The sequence below is a fragment of the Ursus arctos genome, chromosome X (assembly GCF_023065955.2).
Source record: "Ursus arctos isolate Adak ecotype North America chromosome X, UrsArc2.0, whole genome shotgun sequence".
In the NCBI taxonomy this organism is placed as follows: Eukaryota; Metazoa; Chordata; class Mammalia; order Carnivora; family Ursidae; genus Ursus; species Ursus arctos.
Window position 1 is genome coordinate 69,504,424 of NC_079873.1, and position 24,379 is coordinate 69,528,802.

A 24,379-nucleotide genomic window follows, 5' to 3' on the forward strand; every position below is an offset into this window, starting at 1 on the left:
CTGCTACTGTGGTTGTCAGGCACCATTGCCTGACAAAAGTAGCAACTGCAGAGTGTAGGGCTACAGGGCTTGGTTTAAGAGGTTTAGGTCACCACTGATAGCACTGTGCTTCTAATTGAAGTTAGTTTTTTCTAAGGGGTAGCAGAGGAAAATGGCGCCAGCCAGTTCACTAGTCACTGGAGAGGAGAGTTCACAAACATTGCTGTCTGGGAAGCCCTCCCAGAAGAGCAAACAAACTCCCCTCATGTGTTCCAAGCATCGCTCAGATGCTGTCTTCACCCTGTCCGTGTTAAGGCCATCTGCCCACCTAGCAACATACTACACCTTGGGGTGTATCCTAGACAGGCAGGCAGGCTGAGCTTTAAAACTCTAAACTTTAGGGACTAGGCATTTTAGGGAGTAATGCTGGTCCTCTGGATGAAAGTCTCATCATGCTGGGAATGATGCAGATTTCTCCCAGAAGGGCAGTTACACCAAAGTGCAGGGGCATAGGGTTTGGAGTAGAGCCCAAGAAAGAGCCAGTGTCCAGGTGAGCCACCCTTGTCAGGTGTCTCTGAGCCTATGCTGAGGGGCAGGGAGAGAAATGGCACCACCAGCTCTTTTGTTCCCTGAGAGGGAATGTCAGGTCTTCCAGATGTGCACCAAGAAGGGGGAACTGTCTATCTCAGTGTGTCCTGGGGATCCTCAGATTGCAACGTTTGCCCCTGGGCTATCTGCCCTTCGTTTCCATAGGAGTACTGCACCACCCTCAATGCTCCACACCAGCCATGCTGTGGATCTCTAAACTCTAGTCTTTGAGCACTGCTGGTTATAAAAAAAAAATCATGAAAATCAGCCCCTCTCATTTTCCCAGTCAGTGGCTTTGAGGAAGTGTTTTCCTTGTGCAGTCCCCTGTGTACTCTCCTCCTCATCTTTCTCTCTTGCCACTTTCTGTGAACAAGGCTCCTTTCCCTCTGCTGCACCCATGATCTGTTGCTCCCTCAAACCATGTCTCTGCACCCCCTACCTTCCACAATGTGGCCTCTTCTTTCTCTCTAGTTGTACAGTTTGTTTTGTCAGTCCTCAGATTTATTTCTGGGGTATTCAGAATGGTTTGATATTTATCTAGCTATGTTCAAGGGATGAGGCAAGCTTAGGGTCTTCCTACTACTCTACCATCTTAGCTCCCTTCCAAAAAACTTCATCTTTATGTAATATTCCTCTAAACCACTATCCTGTTACTATTCACTCTAAATCCATTATCATTTTTTTCACTTAAGAATAAAATGTTGTCTTGGAGGGAGTTAAGATGGCGGAGGAGTAGGGGACCCCTTTTTCAGCCGGTCCCCTGAGTCGAGCTGGATAGGTACCAGACCAGCCTAAATAACCACGGAATCAGCCTGAGACGCAGGATGATGCATCTGGATCTCTACAAATGAACATCTCCAGCGCTGAGTATTGAGGTACGAAGAGGGGAGCTGTAAACCATGCACGGATATCGGATATCGGAAGATAAACGGAAGGGGGAGGGCGCCGCCGCGTTTGGGCTCCGGGAAGCGGCAGCCACCTGCACGGGGGAGCGGGCGGACTCACAGAGGGCACCCGCGAGAGAGCGGACTGAGACCGGTGAGCCGTGAACGCGCGCGCCACCAGGCATCTCCCGGAACACCGGAATCCCGGTGTGCTCAGGGGATCCAGACTGAGACCGGGAACTCCCGGAGCGCGCGCGGGGCGGCTGGCGGCTGGCGGGCCACCTGCACGGGGGAGCGGGCGGACTCACGGTCGGCACCCGCGAAACAGCAGACTGAGACCCTGAACCGGGTGCGCGCGCCACCAGGCTTCTCCCGAAACTCCGGAATCGAGGTGTGCTCACCGGGCATAGACTGAGACCGGGAGACCCGGGAGCGCGCGGGGCGGCCGGTGGCTGGCGGCATTAGAAACACAAAGGACAGAGACGCGCAGGCCCTGGAAGTGAGGGCAGGGACGCCGGGTGTGGGGCGCACATCCCGGGACGCTGCAGGGTTGAGCAGCACCAACAGTAATAGAGTTAAAGTGGCCAGAACATCAGTGGAGAACGGGCCGCAATCCCTCTGTTCTGCGACAATGCAGCCTCTGCTGCTCTGACCCTCAGAAGAGGCATAGCCGGCCGCCAGGGAAAGCCGACAGAGAACAAAAGCCTGGAAATACCGGCTCAGAGAGTGCCCATCCCCATCCTCCCTCGCAGGGGACACGGAGACTCAAACCAAACAGAGTTGCCTGAGTATCGGCGCGGCAGGCCCCTCCCCCAGAACACAGAAGGCAGGCTGAAAAATCAAGAAGCCCACAACCCAGGCGCCTGGGTGGCGCAGTCATTGAGCGCCTGTCTTCGGCTTAGGGCATGATCCCAGCGTTCCGGAAAGGAGTCCCTCATCGGGCTCCTCCGCTGGGGGCCTGCTTCTTCCTCTCTCACTCCCCTGCTTCTGTTTCGTTCTTGCTGACTGTATGTCTCCCTCTCTCAGATAAGTAAATAAATAAAATCTTTAAAGAAGAAGCCCACATCTCTAAGATCCCTATAAAACAAGGGGCACGGCCTGGGACCCAGTCAATAATTTTGGGCTCTGGAAACCCCGCAACCTCTCTTCATCAGAATGACAAGAAGGAGAAGCCCCCCCAAGCAAAGAAAAGACAGTGAGTCAGTGGCCTCTGCCACAGAAGTAACGGATATGGATGTAACCAAATTATCAGAAATGGAATTCAGAGTAACAATGGTCAAGATAATGAGTAGACTTGAAAAAAGTATTCAGGAAAATATTACTGAGAATATAGAATCCCTAAGGGCGGAAATGAGAGCGAATTTGACAGAAATTAAAAATTCTATGAGCCAAATGCAGGCAAAACTAGAGGCTCTGACGGCCAGGGTCACGGAAGTGGAGGAAAGGGTTAGTGAATTGGAGGATGGGTTAATAGAGGAAAAAATAAAAATAGAAGATGGTCTTAAAAAAATCCACACCCACGAATGTTGGCTACGGGAGATTACTGACTCAACGAAACGATCCAATGTTAGAATCATCGGCATCCCCGAGGGGGTGGAGAAAAACAGAGGTCTAGAAGAGATATTTGAACAAATTGTAGCTGAAAACTTCCCTAATCTAGCAAGGGAAACAAAAATTCGTGTCCAAGAGGCAGAGAGGACCCCTCCCAAGCTCAACCATGACAGACCTACACCACGTCACGTCATAGTGCAATTCGCAAATATGAGATCCAAGGATACAGTATTGAAAGCGGCCAGGGCAAAGAAATTTCTCACGTACCAAGGCAAAGGCATCAGAATTACATCAGACCTGTCTACACAGACCTGGAATGAGAGAAAGGGTTGGGGGAGCATTTTTAAAGCTCTTTCAGAGAAAAACATGCAGCCAAGGATCCTTTATCCAGCAAGGCTGTCATTCAGAATTGATGGAGAAATAAAGACATTTCAGAATCGACAGTCACTAGCCAATTTCATAACCATGAAACCAGCCCTACAGGAGGTATTACGGGGGGTTCTATAAAAGTAAAAAGGCCCCAAGAGTGATACAAAACAGAAAGTCACAGCCAATACAAACAAAGACTTTACTGACAACATGGCAGAATTAAAAGCATATCTCTCAGTACTCAGCCTGAACATTAATGGTTTAAATTCTTGCGTTAAACGCCACAGGGTTGCAGATTGGATAAAAAGAAATGACCCATCCATTTGCTGTCTACAAGAGACTCATTTCGAACCCAAAGATGCATTCAGACTGAGAGTAAGGGGATGGAGTACCATCTTTCACGCAAATGGACCTCAAAAGAAAGCTGGGGTAGCAATTCTCATATCAGATAAATTGGATTTTAAACTACAGACTATAGTTAGAGATGCAGAAGGGCACTATATTATTCTTAAGGGAAGTATTCAACAAGTGGATATGACAATTATAAATATATATGCCCCCAACAGGGGAGCAGCAAGATACACAAGCCAACTCTTAACCAGAATAAAGAGACATATAGATAAAAATACATTAATAGTAGGGGACCTCAACACTCCACTCTCAGAAATAGACAGAACACCCTGGCAAAAACTAAGCAAAGAATCAAAGGCTTTGAATGCCATACTCGACGAGTTGGACCTCTTAGATATATATAGAACACTACACCCCAGAACCAAAGAATACTCATTCTATTCTAATGCCCATGGAACATTCTCAAGAATAGACCATGTTCTGGGACACAAAACAGGTCTCAGCCGATACCAAAAGATTGAAATTATCCCCTGCATATTCTCAGACCACAACGCTCTGAAATTGGAACTCAACCACAAGGAAAAATTTGGAAGAAACTCAAACACTTGGAGACTAAGAACCATCCTGCTCAGGAATGACTCGATAAACCAGGAAATCAAAAATCAAATTAAACAATTTATGGAGACCAATGAGAATGAAAATACAACAGTCCAAAACCTATGGGATACTGCAAAGGCAGTCCTAAGGGGGAAATACATAGCCATCCAAGCCTCACTCAAAAGAATAGAAAAATCTAAAATGCAGTTTTTATATTCTCACCTCAAGAAGCTGGAACAGCAACAGAGGGACAGGCCTAATCCACGCACAAGGAAGCAGTTGACCAAAATTAAAGCTGAAATCAATCAAGCAGAAACCAGAAGTACAGTAGAGCAGATCAACAGGACTAGAAGCTGGTTCTTGGAGAGAATCAATAAAATTGACAGACCACTGGCAAGACTTATCCAAAAGAAAAGAGAAAGGACCCAGATTATTAAAATTATGAATGAAAAAGGAGAGGTCACGATGAACACCATTGAAATTGGAAGCATTATTAGAAATTTTTATCAACAGCTATATGCCAATAAACTAAGCAATCTGGAAGAGATGGAATCCTTCCTGGAAACCTATAAACTACCAAGATTGAAACAGGAAGAAATTGATTTCTTAAACAGGCCAATTAATTATGAAGAAATTGAGTCAGTGATAAACAACCTTCCAAATAACAAAACTCCAGGCCCGGACGGTTTTCCTGGGGAATTCTACCAAACATTCAAAGAAGAAATAATACCTATTCTCCTAAAGCTATTTCAAAAGATAGAAACAGAAGGAAAGCTACCAAACTCATTCTATGAGGCCAATATTACCTTGATCCCCAAACCAGGCAAAGACCCCCTTAAAAAGGAGAATTACAGACCGATTTCCCTAATGAATATGGACGCCAAAATCCTCAACAAGATACTTGCTAATAGAATCCAACAGTTCATTAAAAGGATTATCCACCACGATCAAGTGGGATTCATACCTGGGATGCAAGCGTGGTTCAATATTCGCAAATCAATCAGCGTGATACATCATATCAACAAGAAAAGACTCAAGAACCACATGATCCTCTCAATCGATGCCGAAAAAGCATTTGACAAAATACAGCATCCTTTCCTGATTAAAACCCTTCAGAGTGTAGGAATAGAAGGTACATTTCTCAATCTCATAAAAGCCATCTATGAAAAGCCTACTGCAAATATTATTCTCAATGGGGAAAAGCTGGAAGCCTTTCCCTTAAGATCAGGAACACGACAAGGATGCCCACTCTCGCCACTATTATTCAACATAGTACTAGAAGTCCTTGCAACAGCAATCAGACAACAAAAAGGGATCAAGGTATTCAAATCGGCAAAGAAGAAGTCAAAATGTCTCTCTTCACAGACGACATGATACTCTATATGGAAAACCCAAAAGAAGCCACTCCCAAACTATTAGAAGTTATAGAGCAATTCAGTAACGTGGCGGGATACAAAATCAATGCTCAGAAATCAGTTGCATTTCTGTACACGAATAACGAGAACGAAGAAAGAGAAATCAGGGAATCCATCCCATTTACAATAGCACCAAAAACCATACGTTACCTTGGAATTAACTTAACCAGAGACGTAAAGGACCTTTATTCTAGAAACTATAAATCACTCTTAAAAGACATTGAGGAAGACATAAAAAGATGGAAAGATATTCCATGCTCATGGATTGGAAGAATTAACATAGTTAAAATGTCCATGCTACCCAGAGCAATCTATACTTTCAATGCTATCCAGATCAAAATACCGAGAACGTTTTTCAAAGAGCTGGAACAAATAGTCCTTAAATTTGTATGGAACCAGAAAAGACCCCGAATCTCCAAGGAACTGTTGAAAAGGAAAAACAAAGCTGGGGGCATCACAATGCCGGATTTCGAGCTGTACTACAAAGCTGTGATCACAAAGACAGCATGGTACTGGCACAAAAACAGACACATAGACCAATGGAACAGAATAGAGAGCCCAGAAATGGACCCTCAGCTCTTTGGGCAACTAATATTTGATAAAGCAGGAAAAAACATCCGGTGGGAAAAAGACAGTCTCTTCAATAAATGGTGCTGGGAAAATTGGACAGCTACATGCAAAAGAATGAAACTTGACCACTATCTCACACCATACACAAAAATAAACTCCAAATGGATGAAAGACCTCGATGTGAGACAGGAATCCATCAAAATTCTAGAGGAAAACATAGGCAGCAACCTCTACGACATCAGCCAAAGCAAACTTTTTCATGACACATCCCCAAAGGCAAGAGAAACAAAAGATAAAATGAATTTATAGGACTTCATCAAGATTAAAAGTTTCTGCACATCCAAGGAAACAGTCAGAAAAACTAAGAGGCAGCCCACGGAATGGGAGAATATATTTGCAAATGACACTACAGATACAGGACTGGTATCCAAGATCTACAAAGAACTTCTCAAACTCAATACACGAGAAACAAATAAACAAATCAAAAAATGGGCCAAAGATATGAACAGACACTTTTCCAATGAAGACATACAAATGGCTAACAGACACATGAAAAAATGTTCAAAATCATTAGCCATCAAGGAAATTCAAATCAAAACCACACTGAGATACCACCTTACGCCAGTTAGAATGGCAAAAATAGACAAGGCAAGAAACAACAATTGTTGGAGAGGATGTGGAGAAAGGGGATCCCTCCTACATTGTTGGTGGGAATGCAAGTTGGTACAGCCACTCTGGAAAACCGTGTGGAGGTCCCTTAAAAAGTTAAAAATTGAGCTACCCTATGATCCAGCCATTGCACTACTGGGTGTTTACCCCAAAGATACAGACGTAGTGAAGAGAAGGGCCATATGCACCCCAATGTTCATAGCAGCAATGTCCACAATAGCTAAATTGTGGAAGGAGCCGAGATGCCCTTCAACAGATGACTGGATTAAGAAGTTGTGGTCCATATATACAATGGAATATTACTCAGCAATCAGAAAGAATGAGTTCTCAATATTTGCTGCAACATGGACGGCACTGGAGGAGATAATGCTAAGTGAAATAAGTCAAGCAGAGAAAGACAACTATCATATGATTTCTCTCATCTATGGAACATAAGAACTAGAATGATCAGTAGGGGAAGAAAGGGATAAAGAAAGGGGGGGTAATCAGAAGGGGGAATGAAACATGAGAGACTATGGACTATGAGAAACAAACTGAGGGCTACAGAGGGGAGGGGGGTGGGGGAATGGGATAGACCGGTGATGGGTAGTAAGGAGGACACATATTGCATGGCGCACTGGGTGTTATACACAACTAATGAATCATCGAGCCTTACATCGAAAACCGGGGATGTACTGTATGGTGACTAACATAATATAATAAAAAATCATTATTAAATTAAAAAAAAAAGAATAAAATGTTGTCTTGATTGGTATAATCCATGGGCAGTGACTTCTCAGGGAAGTATGCTATAAATTGCTCAGTGAGTAACTTCTTTGGGAAGATGATATAAATTACTCCTTTTTAGTTTTAGTTTCTACCTTGGCAGAATCTCATATTAAAAAAAATTGTTTAATTATTGAGTTCTCTGGATTCTAGTGTTTACCAAGAATAAGATACTGTCACTGATGCCTTCTCACCAGATGGTGTGATCTCCTGATAACTCTTATAAAATATAATATATAAACATATTCATCAATAATTAAGGACTCATGGCATAAATTAGTCACATGGTCTGTTCCAGCAGATGGGGCAGGTCCTTCTAATTTTCATACTTATGACTTATTTCATAAAACATTATTCAGCCTATTTCTACATAATTCTCATATACTTCATAAAGGAAAAGTGCAGAATATATTTTTGGTATAAATTAATGTTGAATGTTCTGATAAACTTATTATCGTGTACATACACAAATACTAAAAATGAACTAACTGTATTAACAATTCAGCATCTTACTCAAAGACTTTCTATAGTATAGTAATATTCTTTAAAAAAATCTCTTTATTTTTTCAAATGAGAAACTTGATCTGTTGAAGAAAAGAATGGGTAATTGCTTTTTCTAAGCTGCTTGACCAAATAACTATATGACTTAGATGAATAGATGAAGATTCATCACTACTGAAGGGCAATTATATATTTTTCTTTTTTCAAGTTTTTATTTAACTTCTAGTTAGTTAGCATACACTGTCATATTATTTCAGATGAAGAATTTACTGATTCATCACTTACATACAACACCCAGTTCTCACTTTTTGAAGAACCTCCATACCGTTTTCCATAGTGGCTACACAGTTTTAGCTTTTTAAATCTCACACTTTCTATCATGTACTTTCTCCCATATAGTTCAACTCTTCATATTGATTTGTAATTATCTATGAAAATATATGTGGTACTTTAAAGCAAAATTCTTTCAACTGGATTTTTTTGTCAATGCTAAGAAAGAAACTTGGTTATCAAATATAACCAGGATCTTAAAAATAGTTTTGTAAAATAAGGAAGAGAAGATGAAATATTTACCTGTTGAATAGGTCTTTTAGGAACCCTATCACATGAAGGCATAAAATAATTTGATGTAAAAGTTCTTTTGAAAAAGCCACATCCATTGTATTTGAATATCTATTGTTTAGACTTGGGTAACGGACCTATATGATATTCTGTCTTCCACACATTTAACCAAATATTCCTGAAAACCAGAATAACATTCTCAGGTAACTATTCTGTGTGAATTTATTTTTACTGGAGTCAGCAGGGAGAAGGGAGGATACGAAAGAAATGTTTGTTTGTTTTTTTAATTGATGTATAGTTGGCACACAATGTTACATTAGTTTCATGTGTACAACCTAGTAACTCAACAACTCTATACATTATGCTATACTCACCACAAGTGTAGCTACCATCTGTCACCATACAATGCTATTACAATATCATTGACTATATTTCTTATGCTGTACTTTCCATATCTGTGACTTGTTCATTCCATAACTGGAAGACGTCTCCCATTCCCCTTCACCCATTTTGCCCATCTCCCTCCCTTCTGACAACCATCAATTTGTTCTCTGTATTTATTGGCCCATTTCTGTTGTGTTTGTTTTGCTTTTTAGATACCACATATACGAGAAATAATACGGTATTTTTTTTCTCTGTTTGACTTATTTCACTTAGCATAATAATACCCTCTAGGTCTATTCATGTCATAAGTGGCAAGGTCAGGGAAAAATAGTTTTAGCATGGTGTCCTTAATACCTGTAAAATACATCATCTTATTTACTGCAAGATTATTTACCTATAAGGAATAAACTATTTTGAAAATCCTATGTTCTCTGTGATATTAACAACAAATTTTTGAGTCTTCTTCAAGCCACAGATCCTGACTGATATTGCTATTAAGTAAACCATAGTCCAAATAAACCATAGTCCTTAGGATTTGAGATGCTGTATAACACCAAGTTATCTTTTCCCCACATAAGCTGTGCAAGTGAATTGCTGCATGAGCAGGAAGATACAGTATCAGTTGTGGTTGGGCTGGTAATACAATACTTTGCCTTAGTCATCATACTATGAAAAGTTGCATTACAATTACTCTAAAAGTTTAATCACATTAAAAATGAAAATGATTAGAGTTCTGCTAATGTAGGCATGTATTAAATACTTACAATACCAACTCATTATAAACAAAGAAGTTACAATGCAGTGGGAAGGTAGATATGAAGAGAAATAGTGTACTATTTATTAAAACTCTAACAGCTGAAATATAAAATATCCCAAGTGTCAGTCAAAAAGATTTAAAAAATGCTTTTTTATTACAATTTTAATATTAGGAAATATTTTAAACATTCTTTTAGGTTTATTAAGTAAATTTATTAAACATCATTTTTAATATTTTTAAATATGTAATACATATTTTAGTAGGTATTAATGTATTTAATATTCCAATTGTCAGGCAAAGATTAAAAACGCAAATTTTTTACTTTTTATTTAAAAAAATTAAATGCAAAATTTTTAATCACAATTTTAATATTAAGAAAGGTTTTAAACTAAAATGAACTTATTTCAGTCTTTGATATATGTAGCTACTAAGTTTTCTAAAGACTAGTTTTTATTAGAAAAAATTCTGACAAAATTCAAATGTTTCTTTTTGTTCACTGACTGCTTTTCATAGTGTGTGAACTTTAACTCTGATTGATAGGTGAAACAACCCTGACTGTTTGAAGGATGATTTTTCAAATTTATTCTATTGCAAATATCCATAGAATTAATTAAATGGGTTGAATTTTACTTTATTTAGGCCTTCAGTGATTGAAATGTACTTTTGCCCCTTCCCCCACTTTCACTCTTTGGTAATAAAAGTAAAATGATTTCTGTCAAATGTTAAGTAATCCTTTATGTTCATAACTTCTAAAAAGGAAAATCTAATTACCTTTTAAATTGTACATAGATAAAGGACATGAAATAAGATGGCATCTTTAATCAGATAACTGCTGAGACTGTCAGTTGTGCTTGGTTCTTGCCATTTTTAGGATTGCAGTTGGCTGATTGTTTTGTAATTTGAAGAATTCTTACTTCTCCATGGGCATCATGGACAACAGTCTTGCCTAGCTTTCTCACTCTCATTCTTATGAAAAAAAAAAGCATCAAAGAACATAACCACTACATATTAAAGGTATGCTTTCTGTATTTTACATGCTTGCCTTACTAGAGCTTTTCTACTTTAAGGGATAAAAAGAAAATCCTCAATGTTCCCCTGACATATTGGTCTCTTTTTCCCTTTGAAACTGGACTGCCAAACATATTGTAAATTCTCTGAGTCTCAAAAATGTTTTAATCTGAACCTTCTATCCTCAGGATGTTCAAATTTTGATTTGTTCCAGAGAATGGTTGCAAAGTTCTTTTACTATTTTCTCTACTGTGCCTTCTGTTTGTGATTGAGACAGGCTGTGAAAGGTCTTGGTTGGAGGACTGAAGAGTGTGAGCAGTGAAAGAGGGAGAAAATGATCCTGAATAATCTTTTGACAAGCAAAGAAAATAAAAAAAAAGGAGAGAAAGAGGATATCCTAATCTACTCCATGTTTTTCAAAGACAAGTGGATTTGAGGGGATCTCCAATTCTGGGAAGCTGTCAGTTTTTAGTACAGAGAGTCCATAATCTTTTTGATTGATATTCATGCTTTTTAGAAGTTAGTGTGGCATAAGAACTATGGGTCTGTCTTTTAATAAAGTTGAAATGTTTAAGGTCTGCTAAGAAGAGGCTGTTATATATTATGTTTCCTTTGACCTTTTTCTTCTCTTCTAAAATCATCTGCTAAACTACTAATTTGGAAACTCAACCTTCTCATTAGAATCACTAATCTTTGTGGTGATCATTTTCTTAAAAATTCCATTGGGTAAAGTCTTTTGATAGATGATGGGAAACTGTCACCTAGAAAGCTCTTTTTTTTAAAAAAAAATAAACTAGAGAGCTGTTTTTCTATTTTTTTAAAGCATTACAAGATGTAGATACTTATAGACAGCCTGTATCTGCTAAAAGAAGTGGCCATTGAGATAATTTTTAGGATAATTCAAGAAATAAAACACAATACCCTAAACTTTCACAGTGATAATCTGTAAGCATTTGACAAAAGTTAAATTGGGGAGACATGAATGATCTAGGCAAGTGCTTGATTAATTAAATAGTGTAACTTCTCCCCCAGATCTCATATAATAGGCCATATTGTGTGAGATATATATATATATATATATATATATCATACGATTGCTAAAGTTTTAAGAATCACTTAATTCATGAAACTAAAAAAAAGGAACTTTTTTGTACTATTATTTTAATAATCAAAAAGCAGCATGAAAAGAATAAAACTTCGGAGTTAGATGAAGCTTTGTTCAAAGCTCCGCCTTATTACTTATTCACTGTGTGATCTTGCCCAAGCTAATCAGTCTCTTTCACTCTCTCTTTCCTCATCTGTATAACTGGCATAATAGTCCTTGCATTTTTGTAGAGTTGTTTTGAAGATTAAACGAGATAATGTATATAACAGTTCTAAATGGTGCTTGACCTATAGTTATGGGTATTCAATAATAGTTGGGTTGTTGTTTTTTTTTTTTTTTCGCTCTTATATTGGGTCTGTCCAGTGCTGAACTACAAGAAAGCAAACTGTTCTAGTACATGGAAAATGTAAATTCAAAATAATGTAACTTAAAATTAAGATGGCCCTTTGTTACCTATAAATTTGTAGTCACTTCAGTGATGATTTTCTTTGAAGAGTATTTCATAGGAAAATTTTATTTTTGAACTCCTTTTTGCGTTACTTGAAAATATATCATGGATATCATATGATAGTGGTATTTATAAATGAAGAAAACCTGTTTATACCTACTATTGCAATATTAGCTAACAAAGAAGGAATCTGTTTTACTAAACTTTTCTAAATGCCGAAGTAATAAAGAGCTATTAAAGCCTCAAGAAGAAAGCCAATTCATTTTAGTTATGATATCCCCTAAAACCGAAGCATTATATAAAAGCTAAACAACACCAAATGGATTTGACTGAGATCAAAAGCCAAAACTATTTCTTTTCTTTTATCTTTAGTGTTACATTTCCTAGGAGTATGACCTTAGTCAAACATCTATTAAAGTTAGCTTTTGATCTCAACCCCCTTTTGGGGTAAAAAAAAATTAATCTTTAAATTATTCTTTGAAAGACAATCATTCTATTGTGTGTTAATGTTCCAATAGTGTGTGAGTAAATAGGATTCTCTCATATATGTGATAGAAGACCAGTTAAATGGGACAATTGTTTTTGTGTCAGAGACAAGAATCAAAAGAAAACATTTTTCTGAAGCTATTAATTGGAAAAAAAAAATCCCTCCAGGTCAGTGGAAACATGTTAACTGGTAAGTCTGCTGCTTTTTTGGGCACTTCGATGAAAATGCCTTGCAATTTGATAACAGGTAGCTGCCATTTGTGATGTAATTTTCTTCTCACCAGTCATAGCTACTCCATGATTAATCAGGGAAAACACTTTTTCCTCCATAGATACTTAAAAAATAAAAACTTTGTTTAAAAATGTCTTAAAACCACTAGGAAGGATTATACATTTTTCATTCTGCCTTTCATCTATTAAGTAAACTATGGAGAAATTTTCATGATATATTTAAGACCCAAGAGAAATAACAAACATAGTGTGTTTGATGTCAGTGTACATATATGCATGTGACTACTGTTTACCCATATGTATGATTGTATTTAAGTATTCAGGATCTTAAATAACCTTTTCTAAACCTTTATTCTCTAGAATGGTAAGTTCATTAGACACACATTTATCAAGTATTTCCTACTTGCAAGACATATTCTAGATCCTACTATGAGTACAAAACCTACAACAGCCTTCAAAGCCTTCATTTTAGTTGGAGAAGTGAGGCCTACTTGTAGGCATAATCATAATAAAAGGCAGAAAGTGATAAATATGTTCACATAAATATGTGTATGTAAAGTAATATAGGAAAATTCCAAGAAGAGAATTATGTCCAGTTGTGAGAATTAAAGAAGGCTTTTTGGATTAATGGTATTTAAATTTTGTTTTAAAGGTTGGTTAGGCTGCAGTTAGCAAGACAGGGATAAAAAAACATTCCAGGCAAAAGAGACAATCTGCAAATGTGTGAAGATGAGGTAGTAGTGATTTTGTCTGGGTGACAGAGTGTTTAGTCTGGTTAGAGTAGTAGTTATATGATAAAAAAAGAGTGGAAGCTCTGTCTATAAAGATGGGTGGGGCCAAAAGTGGGAGGTTATAAATATCAAAATAAGAATTCTGGACTTGATTCTATAGGCAATGGTGAACAACTAAATATTTTTGTGAGGGTGAGGAATGTGAAAGTACTGCTGCTTATGAAAATATCACTAAGACAGTATGGGATAACTTGAAGGGAAAAGAAAGAGAGGCAGGAAGATCACTTAGGAAGTTCTTCAATTAGTCTAGCTGAGAAGGAATGTATACCTATTAAAAATGGATTGTGGAATTTTTAGTTCATTTTAGAGTCAAGATTTCAATTTTAGATTCATAGTGTATGAATTTGAAGTAATACCATTTAAAATTTGCTTTAGAAAATTAATGTTCTGTTTGAAGTTATTCGCAATGGAATTCAAACTAAAAAAATAAGATATACTTTATCTATATAATCTGATTATTTCGTGTGAAACTTTCTAAATTTCCTATGTGCCCAAATCAATTGCAGTGAGCCAGAGCAAATATCTTTTATTAAACTGTGTCAACCACACCTGACATACATGGCAATTATTTAAAAAATTAGCATATAAAACTAAACTAAGATCCTGTGTTCCTTAAAAAAAGTAGAGAGTAATAGCTGGCTAAGACAGAGTTTCATTTGACAGAGTTTAAGTGCTTCATTACTAAGATCATCAACAGGAGGAATGGTGATATAGACCACCTTGAAATTACACCTTTTGACTTAGGAAAGCCCATGATTTATGCCAATCTATTTGTACAAATTACTACAGTTTTTACAGAAACACAGCCTTCCAAAAATATCAGAGACTTAGGATAACAAAGGAAAAATAAGAAATCAATTGAATTGTAAACAGAACATAGTTTAGTGAACTGGAAACTGGGATGATACTTGTTCTCATTTTATTGTTTCTGGACATACTATCTTATTCCCAGGAATAATAGCCGTGGAAATCGACAAAGCTACAAAAGGTGAAGTTCCTTGTCTCATCATCAAGATGGTGTAGCATTCCTAACATTGTGCATCCTCATCTACCTCCCAGCTGTGTATGTTTGTTTATCTCTAGCTATAAGCAATTTTGAAGTCATACATATTATTACTAAGATGTTTGGCATTCTGACTGAAATAAAAGGTTAGAAGAGAGATAAATTTCTTTATGGCCTCTGTTTCATTTGATCCATTTGAGTTAGTATGCCCCTTTAGCAAGCTGAAGCTATTGGTTTCAAGTGGGAAAAAATGGTTTTTATCTCTTTTTGAATGTATTGTTAATAGGACTGACACAATAGAGGAAACCAGAAAGAATGTGCCACCTTATAAATCATTCATTAGTCCTCAGCTCCATGCAGAATCCTTTTTATTGTGTATGCATGTTGGCATGTGTCTATGTATGTCTCCTCTATTAATGACGTGGCCTAATTATTTAACTTAGAATTATTTTTATATTACCCAAGCACTAACTCATATATAAGAGATAGCATTCTTTTAAAGATTTTATTTATTTTTTCATTTATTTGAGAGAGAGGGGGGAGCACAAGCAGGGGAGAGGGAGAAGTAGGCTCCCCACTGAGCAGGGAGACTGATGTGGGACTCGATCCCAGGACCCTGGGATCATGACCTGAGATGAAGGCAGCTGCTTACCCAGGCCCCCTTGAGATAATAGCATATTTCAGTATGGATAAACATGAGTTGTAACTTCTTTGCACCCATCTATTCTACTGGGAGATAATGAAATACTGGATGCCTGTAGTTCAAACATCTTGGTGTCTTAACTGTGGATAAAACTCTCTACAGCAATTTTAGGAGAAAATAATGTTCATTAGATAATTTTTAGTGTTGGATGGCAATAGTACATAATTTTCTAAACCCTGCTCATCCTGGGAATGATATCACTGTAAGAGGAATGGCGGCTCTATTTAAAGTAAAACTGCTATGAAAAGATGCTCAACATCACTCATCATCAGGGAAATACAAATCAAAACTACAATGAGATATCACCTCACACCTGTCAAAATGGCTAAAATTAATGACACAGGAAACAACAGATGTTGGCAAGGATGCGGAAAAAGGGGAACCCTCTTGCACTGTTGGTGGGAGTGCAAACTGGTGTATCCACTGTGAAAAACAATATATAGGTTTCTCAAAAAGTTAAAAATAGAACTATCCTACTATCCAGCAATTTCACTACTAGGTATCTACCCAAAGGATACAAAAATACTGATTTGAAGGGACACATGCACCCCTGTGTTTATACTAGGATTGTCAACAATAACCAAATTATGGAAAGAGCCCAAATGTCCATCAACCAATAATGGTATATAAATATATATGACATAAAAATACTAATATATTACATATATAAATTTATATATGATATATTTATATAGATATATAATAGAATATTACTCAGTCATAAAAAAGAATGAAATCCTGCCATTTGCATCCATGTGGGTGGGGTTAAAGTATATTATGCTAAGCCAAATAAGTCAGTCAGAGAAAGACAGATACTACATGATTTCATTCATATGTGGAATTAAGAAAGAAGCAGATTTAAAAAAAAAGAAAAAAGAGAAAGAAACAGATGAACATGGGGGGAAAAAGAGAAGCAAACCATAAAATAGACTCTTAACTTAGAGAACAAACTGAGGGTTGCTGGAAGGGAAGTGGGTGGGGGTTGGGTTAAGTCGGTGATGGGTATTAAGGAGGGCACTTTATGTGATGGGCGTTGGGTTTATGTAATTGGTGAATTACTAAATTCTATTCCTGAAACTAATATTACACTATATGTTAACTAACTGGAATTTAAATAAAAACTTGAAACAAAAAAATAAAATATAAAATAATCTTGTGAAAATTGTACCCTCCATTAAGGTTCTTTAAGAAGATTATTTTAATTGTTACACAATATTTCATCATATGAATGTATTGTAATTTTGTATTAAATATTTGATTTATTTCCCATTTTTGTTGATTGTATATGACAGTAATAAAATTTTTTCTACATAAATAAATAAATAAATAAATATAAATAAATAAATAAATAAAGTAAAACTGCATATGATGTAGAAGAATTCTTACCCATGCCACTCTGACAGCCAGGTTTTTCTGGTCCTAGAAATTTAGGTAGTATAGTTTTAATATGGAAATAACAATACCTGAAAACTTGTATTATATTCAATTATTAGAAATGCAATAGACTGGTGAGTTTCAAAAGTGACAGAAGTCTTGAGTTATTACACTGCATTTTATGAGGCAAAGTAATATAAGCTTTAAAGAATAATCTTGCCAGATACCGTGTGTCCATTGAAGATCCAAGAATAAGAGCCAGTTTCTCATGATATCGTTTTATTCTCCCTTGTAACTCCTATAACAAATGTTCATGTTTTGGGCTTTGTCAGTTAACTTCAAGTAATTGTGGATTCAGATAGCTAGAGATATAGCTATCAATATTTATGTCTCAAAGTATGCAGCAACACACACATATAATTACATATGATTATTATTATAGTGGGAATGATTTAGACTTTCTCTTTTATCTCTTTTTCTTTGGAGGGTTAGAATTAATCTGTTATATTTAAAAGAATTAGCTTCACATTTCCTTAAATATTATACAAATGAAAGCCCCTGAGACATGACCATAAATTTATTCATGCATTTATATCAACACACGTATGGTTAGTTTCATTTGTTCTTTAAATTGAGAATAAGACAAGTTCAGTCACAAAATTGTTCTATAATTACGTTCAATATAACATATTGCTTTGCTTTCTAGAACAGATACTTAACATATAGTGCTTCAGTAGGCATAAGCATAAGCTGATCATAAAGAATGGCACCAACAGACAGTGAATGAGTAAAATAAAGGCAGAGCTATTGCCACTTTCAGTGTTTGACAACCATCTCTGTCGTTGCCAACTACTTACATTTGTTATTACATCTTGGCAGGAAGGTTAGGCAGAACGTGATTTTGGAGAGATTGCAAAATATACCTATTACTAGAGAATTGCACAATTGCTAGTGTTGGGCAAGTAGCCCTTTTTCTTCCTCCTGGTGGTGTCCCTTCACAATTTCATTTGGTTATTCTTCAGTCATTCACTGGACACCACCATGAACCCAATAGAGTGTCAGGCACCAAGAAATGCAAAGGGTAAGAATAATAGTTTCTTCCAGTAAGGAACTTGCAGCCTAGGTAAGGGAGACAGGATTTACATGTAAAATTAATAAATGACAAGTCAATAAATTATCTTGGAAGTAATGTATTCCATGTAAACTCATTGAAAGTTAACATTGGTTTGAACCTTATTTTTAAAATTTTTATTTTATTTAAATTCTATAATTAACATATGGTGTATCATTAGTTTCAGTAGTAGAGTTCAGTTTTGTCAGTTGCATATAACACCCAGTGCCAATTACATCATGTGCCCTCCTTAATGCCCATCAGGCAGTTACCCCATCACCCCACCCACTTCCCCTCCAGCAACCCTCAGTTTGTTTCCTATGGTTAAGAGTCTCTTATGGTTTGTCTCCCTCTGTGATTTCATCTTATTTGATTTTTCCCTCCCTTCCCCTATGATCCTCTGCACTGTTTCTTATATTCCACATATGAGTGAAGTCATATGGTAATTCTCTTTCTCTGACTGACTTATTTCACTTAGCCTGATACCCTCTATTTCCATCCATGTCGTTGGAAATGGTAAGATTTCTTTTTCGATGGCTGAGTAATATTCCATTGTGTGTGTGTGTGTGTGTGTGTGTGTGTGTGTGTGTGTATAATCTCACATCTTCTTTATCCATTCATCTGTCCATGGATATCTGGGCTCTTTCCAGTTTAGCTATTGTGGACATTGCTGCTACAAATGTTGGGGTGCAGGTATCACTTGGGATCATTACGTTTCTATCCTGGAGTGTTCAGTAGAGCAATTGCTGTGTTGTAGGGTAGCTCTATTTTTAACTTCTTGAGAAACCTCCATGCCGTTTTCCAGAGTGGCTGTACCAGCTTGCAGTCCCACCAACAGTGTAAGAGGGTTCCCCTTTCTCCACATCCTCTCCAACATTTGTTGTTTTCTGCCTTGTTAATTTTGCCATTCTAACTGGTGTAAGGTGGTATCTCGATGTAGTTTTGATTTGTATTTCCCTGATGCCAAGTGACGTGGAGTATTTTTTCATGTGCCTGTTGGCCATTTGTATGTCTTCTTTGGAGAAATGTCTGTTCATGTCTTCTACCCATTTCTTGAATGGATTTTTTGTTTGTTTCTTGGGTGTTGAGTTTGAGAACTTCTTTACAGATTTTGGATACTAGCCCTTTATCTGATAAGACACTTCTCCCATTCTGTAGGTTGTCGTTTGGTTTGGTTGACTGTTTCCTTTGCTGTGCAAAAGCTTTTTATTTTGCCTTTGTTTCTGTCGCCTTTGGAGAAGTGTCAAGCAAGAAGTTGCTGTGGTCAAGGTTAAATAGAGTGCTGCCTGCATTCTCCTCTAGGATTTTGATGGAGTCCTGCCTCACATTTAGGTGTTTCATCCATTTTGAGTTTATCATTGTGTATGGTGTAAAAGAATGGTCCAGTTTCATTCTTCTACATGTGGCGGTCCAATTTTCCCAGCACCATTTGTTGAAGAGACTGTCTTTTTTCCATTGGCTATTCTTCCCTGCTTTGTTGAAGATTAGTTGACCATAGAGTTGAGGATCCATTTCTGGGTTTTCTATTCTGTTCCGTTTTTCTATGTGTCTGTTTCTGTGCCAGTACTATACTGTCTTGATGATTACAGCATTGTAATCTAGCTTGAAGTACAGAATTGTGATGCCACCAGCTTTGGTTTTCTTTTTCAACATTCCTCTGTGGCTATTTGGGTTCTTTTCTGGTTCCATATAAATTTTAGGATTATTTATTCCAGCTCTGTAAAAAACATCAATGGTATTTTGTTAGGGATTATACTGAATGTGTAGATTGTTGTGGGTAACATAGACATTTTAACAATATTTGTTCTTCCAATCCATGAGCATGGAATGTGTTTTCATTTATGTCTTCCTCAATTTCTTTCATAAGTGTTCTATAGTCTCCAGAGTACAGATCCTTTACCTGCTTGGTTAGGTTTATTCCTAGGTATTTTATGGTTTTGGGTGCAATTGTAAATGGGATGGATTCCTTAATTTCTCTTTCTTCCTTCTCATTGTTAGTGTATAGAAATGTAACTGATTTATATGCATTGATTTTATATCCTGCAACTTTGCTAAATTCCTGTATGAGATCTAGCAATTTTAGGGTAGAGTCTTTTGGTTTTCCACATAGAGTATCATGCCATCTGCAAAGAATAAGAGTTTGACTTCTTCTTTGCCAACTCAGATGCCTTTTATTTCTTTTTGTTGTCTGTTTGATGAGGCTAGGACTTCCAATACTAGCTGACCAACAGTGGTGAGAGTAGATATCCCTGTCATGTTCCTGACCTTACGGGAAAAGTTCTGTTTTTCCCTATTGAGAATGACATTCACTGTGGGCTCTTCTTTGGTGGCTTTTATGGTATTGAGGTATCTTCTTTCTCTCCCTAAACTGCTGAGAGCTATAATTAAGAAAGGATGCTGTATTTTGTCAAATTCTTTTTCTGAATCTATTAAGAAGATCTTATGGTTTTTGCCCTTTCTTTTATTAATGTGATGTATCACATTGATTGATTTGTGGATGTTGAACCACCATTACAGCTCAGGAATAAATCCAACTTGGTCTTGGTGAATAATCCTTTTAATGTACAGTTGGAGCCTATTGGTCTTGGTGAGAATTTTGATATCCATGTTCATCAGTCATATTGGTCTGTAATTCTCATTTTTGATGGGGTCTTCGTCTGGCTTTGGTATCAACGTAGTGTTAGCTTCATAGAATGAGTTTGGAAGCTTTCCTTCCATTAGTAATTTTTGAAACAGCTTCAGAAGAATAGGTATTTATTCTTTAAATGTTTGATAGAATTCCCCGAATGTCATTTTTTAAAGACAATATTTTTAGAGCAGATTTAGCTTTACAATAAAATTGAGATAAAAGGGCATAGATTTCCTTTATATCTCATACTTAGAGATATGCACAGCCTCTTCTATTATCAATATCATTTAACAGAATGGTACATTTATTACCAAGGATGAACTTACATTGACACATCTTTATCACCCAAAGTCCATAGTTTACCTTTGGGTTCATTCTTGGTTTTGTACATTTTATGAGTTTGGCAAATACATAATGATATATATCCATCATTATTTGGCAAATACATAATGATATATATCCATCATTATAATATATACAGAGTGTTTTTTCACTGCCTCCAAAATGCCGTGCTCTGCCTGTTTATCTCCCCCCACACACTCATCCCTGGCAACCATTGATCATTTTATTTTTTCCATTGCTTTATCATTTCCAAAATGTCATTTAATTGGAATCATACTATATGTAGCCTTCTCATATTGGCTTCTTTCACTTTGTAATATGCATTTAAGATTTCTTCATGTCTTTTCATCACATGCTGGCTCATTTCTTTTTAATGCTTAATAATATTCTATTGTTTACATATACCATACTTTATTTATCCATTCACCTACCAAAGGACATCTTGGTTGCTTCCTTAAAACTCATTTTAAAGACAAGAAAATTGATTCTGAAGGTAAAGTGATTCAGATAGGTTTATAACTAGCTATAGATAAACCCAGTTTTAATAGCTAGCTTTTCTGATCTCATACAGTATTCTTTACATCATTATTTGGGATAGACAAGCACTATCCTTGCAATTACCTCAGGTCCTTCTTGGTGTTATAATTTACACTTTTGATTATAATAAATATGCTAATCATCTTAAAAATGCAGATTTTTTTTAACAACCAACATTTCTAGATGTTTTGCTGGATTTTTCAGTCTTGATTTAAGTCATATATGTGTTTAGAATGCAAAATTTCATAATGTTAAAACATCACAGGATCATTGTAGTAGCTTTCTGTGGCAACATAGCATAGCAGTATTTGATAACTACTATACAGAAGAGTGGAGAATTGATTGCACAGGTCATTCTCTGGCATTTATATGGCATATCCAAGAGAAGACCAGCTACTTAGAAGTCTCAAATGGCAGTGATCTTCAGGAAGTCAATTACCTTTTAGAAAGGTGATTCGTTATTGAAGTTTAATATTCTTCCTTTTTATTATAAAGGAAGCCATTAAAGCAAGACCTCTTTTTTTTTTTAAAGATTTTATTTATTTATTTATTTGACAGAGAAAGAGACAGCCAGCGAGAGAGGGAACACAAGCAGGGGGAGTGGGAGAGGAAGAAGCATGCTCCCAGCCTATCATGGAGCCTGAAGTGGGGCTTGATCCCAGGACCCTGGGATCACGCCCTGAGCCGAAGGCAGATGCTTAATGACTGAGCCACCCAGGCGCCCCCTGAAGTTTAATATTCTTCTAATGGCACTTTGATACCTTTTGAACAAACACAAAATACATTTGAATTTTCATTAGCTGCTACACAGAAGTTAACACTAGAGATTAAATTTAGGCCAAAATAGATTTTTAATTTGAGGCTAATTTCCCATTTATTCTATTTCTAAAGAAAAATGAATAAGAAGTTTTCCTCCTGAATTTTTCTTCTAAAGAAAAATGTATTCATTTGCTCTAATTTTGAAGTGTGTTACTGGTTTTCCACACAGGCAGAAACAGCTTTCCAAAAAGCAACAAGGATACGAGTCTTATAGCTGCACTGAGCCAAACAAACTATGTAGAGAGAGTGAAATTACATAAAAATAACCACTTTTAAAAATTAATATCCTGAGTTAAAATGCTTAAAGTATATCTACCTACACATCTTCTGATTTCCTCAAATACATATTTTAAAATACATTTAGTGAATTGAATTTCCTTACCAATCTGGAAATTATCTTAAGGTAAACGTGGTTTTTGTTATATATTTGAACTTGGCCAGGTTTTTCTATCAATGCTGTTAATGCTAGTTTACTCTATTTCTCTCATTTCTATTTTTTGGTATTAACTGCTGCAGAGCCAAACCAAATCATCCAAAATTAGGCTGCACTTCTATCAATTACTGTTATTGTTGATTTACAGATCAAAAGTGAATTGATTTAATGTATAAGAATTCTTTTCAACTTTCTTCTGTGAATGTGACTCTTTTCTGTGACTTTCTATAAATTAAACTTACAGTACGGATGTTGTATATCTTATTGCATATACTCTTGTTGACTCCCTTGTTATAGTCAAACACATTTCAAAATGTAAGGGGCCGAGTCAGAGAGATGAACTGCAGGGAAATTCAAGAGAGGAGGCATCACCACACTGAAAAATTGCACAACCCGGAATGCTGGGCCTTCACTGGCCTCCACTCCGTTCTCCCCACCAGCATGCATCTGATCCCACCCCTCCCCTTCTGGAAGCCCATCCATGCTTTCCCTCTGAGCTCAGGGCCATGCTGTCCCAGTCCACAGCCTGGCCCACAGGCCATGCGGCCCCTCCAGTGAGCTCTTCCTGCCTGGGGGCCTTCACAGGTCAGGCCCCCTGGGTCACTCCTCTTTCCTCTCCCTCCCTCTGTCTCAGAGGCCCTCCTAAATCAATGTGTGTTTTCCATCATGTTCTCAGGCAGCATCCCCTTTCTTCCCTTTCATCACCGTGGTGACATTTTAAATTATATACTTCATTCGTGTGGTTAAAACAACAACAACAAAAAAACACACCAAAATGTAAATTACCTTTGCTTAACATGTTTCAACTGAAACTTAAATACTTTCTTTAAGCAACTGTGGAAGGAAAATAGTCACAAATTTGGCAGTATACTAGAAACTAACAATCTGTTCTTTTTTATAAGTTTGGTATCAGTTTTTGATTGTAGGGGATCACTGACTTGAACAAATATGTTCTCTTTTGTGGTAACAAAACGTATACAGCATAAAATACCATTTTAAATAGTATACAGTTCATTAGTATTAAGTAAATTCACATCATTTTGCAATCATCACCAAAAATATGGAATGCTTCACAAATTTGCATTTTTATCCTTATTCAGGGGCCATGGTAATTTTCTCTATATTGTTATAATTTTAGCATATGTGCTAATGAAGCAAAAAACATATATGTATACACACACACACACACACACACACACATATATATATATTTGGTATTTTTTCAAAATTCTAATTCCAGTATAACTAACATACAGTGTTACATTAATTTCAGGTGTACAATATAATGACTCAACCATTCTATGCATTACTCAGTCCTCGTCATAAGAGTACTCTTAATCACTTCACCTATTTCACTCATCCCCCCACCTCCCGCCTGACAACTACCAGTTTGTTCTCTATATTTAACAGTCTGAAGT

The 24,379-nt window shown here is 36.9% G+C and overlaps 1 protein-coding gene and 1 non-coding gene across 2 annotated transcripts in view; one reads left to right on the forward strand and one right to left on the reverse strand.

Annotated features, from left to right (window-relative positions):
* The window catches only part of DACH2 (dachshund family transcription factor 2), an 807,630-nt gene that overhangs the window by 514,726 nt on the left and 268,525 nt on the right, over positions 1–24,379 (forward strand). The window lies entirely within an intron of this gene.
* LOC113242179 (U6 spliceosomal RNA) lies at positions 24,016–24,119 on the reverse strand. Its single transcript, XR_003311820.1, has one exon. It is a non-coding gene; the product is annotated as a U6 spliceosomal RNA (small nuclear RNA).